This window comes from Melitaea cinxia, chromosome 5 (genome assembly GCF_905220565.1).
Source record: "Melitaea cinxia chromosome 5, ilMelCinx1.1, whole genome shotgun sequence".
NCBI lineage: Eukaryota > Metazoa > Arthropoda > Insecta > Lepidoptera > Nymphalidae > Melitaea > Melitaea cinxia.
In genome coordinates, this window is record NC_059398.1 from 11,877,047 (window position 1) to 11,880,621 (window position 3,575).

The window sequence follows — 3,575 nt, forward strand, 5'->3', positions numbered from 1 at the left end:
CGGGGGAGCGCGGCGCTCGCAGTGCCGCACCATACCTCAACGCTCCTGTGATAACGCCGCCGCGAGACTATGACGCTGCCGAGTGCCGCCGCCCTCGTCTGTACATAGCACATATCAAGCACTGTATATTGAAGTGAATTTGTAATTAAAAATAAAGACTCGGCAGTGTGTCACTGCCTCGACAAAGTGTATCTGTGGTGAGACTTGAAAGTGTACAGTATAGATATTATTAAATATTATCTATTACATATTTGCTTAATATTATATCGTAAAATAGAGTAAGTAGAAACGCACTCTTAGTCCAAAATGACAGTTGTAATTTATTTCATTAATTGTTTTTATTGTAAAGATATATCTATAATAATTACCTCAACAAATCACATTAAAGGAAATACATGTATTTATTATTATATTCCTTATTTTAAATAACGTATTTTTTATTTATTTTATAATTTCAATATTACAATCAGATATTTATGAAGGACAAATGGAATGCGTAAAAATATGCAAACTAAAATAATGTTAGTCCGTATTTGTCAATAATTGTATGTCTAATAGTAGAAAACTTTTAAATGTTGACTATGTTTTTCTATACACAAAAGTAAACAAGAATTTTACTGAGCATCTGTACTTATTGTGTAATTTTAATTCAGTAAAATATTATCTATATTAACGTCCATCGACAAGTAACAATGAAACTGGTTTGTGAATGTAGAAATCATACAAAACTTCGGTCGGTAATAAAAAGTGCTATTCTAATAGCTTAATAATTGTATGTGTAAATTAATATTTGTTATATTATGTACAAAATTGTGCGAATAAAATTGCCTGATATGATTTTATAAAAATTGAATATATTTTCCGAGTGGATATTTGTATTTTCATTTCACACTAACCTTTTTGATTTAAAAAAGGAAAAATAATATAATGCCTATATTGATCATTAAACTTATCTCAGTGCTCGTCTCTATATGTGTGCGTGTAGTTGACATTATGTAATTATGATCCGAAGTGTCAGCCATCATCCAAGCGACACGTAGTCTTTGTTTTCGTCGAAATATAAATAATCAATAAAATTTTGATAAATATTCAATTTCGCAAAATAAGTAATTAATATTATTAATATGCATTTTTAACCGACTTCAAAAAAATGAGGAGGTTACTCAATTCGACCATATATATATAGATCTCGATTTTAATGATTTTTAATTTAATCGATCAATGTTTATCATGTGGTCACATTTAAATTTCATCGAGATCTGATTACAACTTATGGAGTAATCTTTGATAATGCGTATTTACTTGACTATTTTTTCGTCTACCTACGTTGTATTACTTGTCTATATAATTGAAGTCGGTTTTTCTTCATTTGCCTGCAAACAATTATACTGTATTCAAGTGTAAAGGACTATGTTGTGACACGCACATGTATTTTTAATGTATGAATTAGGTCCATAAATATTAGAACTTACGACACTGACTTGAATTTTTTTAATGGAGTAAACAACATATATAAAAATGAAGTCAGATATAAAGAAAAAGATTCATTAATTATTAACAGTTTTTGTTCCCTTTAGATAAATCAAATAATCAGATTTCTATTTCGTAATACTTTTGATAGTAGTTAGGTACCTAACTGTATTGAATAATTAATTACTTAGGTACGCCACCTAAGTGTAGGCTAAGCGTCCATTTGTACGCGATATTACTCCCAAGTGGCCTCACAGAGGACTCTATCACATGCTGAGTTGTCATATCCAATACAAGTTTTTTTATACAACCTGACAAACAAGCGTACGGCTCACCTGATGGTAAGCTATTACCGTAGCTTATAGACGCCTGCAACACCAGAAGAGTCACAAGGGCGTGGCCGATCCTACTCCCAATCCTCCTCAGGAGCTCCAGTCACCTAACTCGCCGTAGCAACACAGCGCTGCTAAGTAAGTAAACTAATAATACCTAACTGTGGCGAAAGAAGTAACAAAGGCATCTAAAATTCTTATCACAGTTGAGTATAGAAACATTAGTGTAGGTAAAGCATCTTGGTGGTTAGTCATTAATAAAAATGAGTGCTATAATTAGAGCATAGTAACTAAAATGTTGTCTCTTTTAGTTTGATAGTCTTAGATTAAAATTTTAATTGATGAATTTCATAAATATTAGTGAAGTAGATATAATAGGAAGTGAAAGGTCAAATAAAATTTTGCCAGTACTATATTTATTCAATAAAATTTTGCCAGTACTATATTTATTCAAGTAATACCAATATTATGCAATGAGATAACATTGATTTCGAAGATACCAGTTATAATACACAGTTACGCACGTCTTTTCTTAAGATAAGCAAAATTAATGCTTGTGTAGCCGACTGATGTAGCTAAATATTTTTTTTTTAGATTTAGTAAAATAGATTTAAAAATTAGTGCTGATTGTAGAATAAAGTACTTACACATTCAAAACTGTTGGTAATATATCAGTTTGGTTTTGTAAAATATTTGATATACCTAACTTTGAAACGATACGCTTAATTAAAATTAAATAACTTGAAAGTAGTGTATTACACATAAAATAATTACAAAACTGCTTAGTAATTGAAAAAGAATAACATCAAAAATTAAATCAGTTATAGGAACTTTAGTTATATTTGTAACTGACTCCAAATAAAAGATTTTTCAATTCGACTGTACCTATATGTTTTTATGTGTTACCTCATAACTTTTCACTGGATGGACTGATTTTAATCATTCTTATTTTAATTGAAAGGCGGTGCTTGTGCTTATGGTTCTGCTGTTTTGATCGAGATTTGTACTTTTTGACTAATCTCTAATAAAGCGTATTTACTTGACAATTGTTTTGTCTTCCTACGTTGTTTTATTTGTCGATGTAATTGAAGTTGTTTTTATGTCGTTTGTGAGAAAACACAATTATGTTAAAACTAGCTGTCCCCGCGACTGCGTCCGCGGGGACAGCTAAAATAAAAGTAGCTTAATAAGTTTAGCCTTAGTAGTTAGCAAAACGGTAAAAATCTTTGATAAACTACAAGACTACTTACTATAAGCGATAAACCAGCGTTTTGCCGTCGGCTAGCGACGGCAGGTTACGTCAATGTCGAGGTAGCTTTTATTATAGAATATATACCTAGGTTTTTCCAAAAATTAAATTGAAAAGATAAACGTTACGATACAATATAGTATACTTTTAAGAATACCAACACTACCAATACTTTTTAAGACATTCAACCCTATATTGCAACATTTTCTTTGAAATGTTAAAATGTTAATAAATAATGTTAATAAATAGTAAACTTTTTTTATACATTTTCCTAAGTCTAATAACCGGAAAAATTTAAGGATGACATAACTTTTATACAAACTTCCTAAGAGCAAATTTGTGTAGCTTTTTTTAAATGTATTAAGATTTTAAAAATTATAACGAAGCCGCATCAATACAATTCTTTTTTGTATAAAAAATTGGTTTGCGGTAAGTGCCTCTTTGTTACACAGATAAATTTGTAAAATTATTTGATTTTTGTAGAAGCATAAAATATTGAAATAATAAGAGACATGATATTCAAA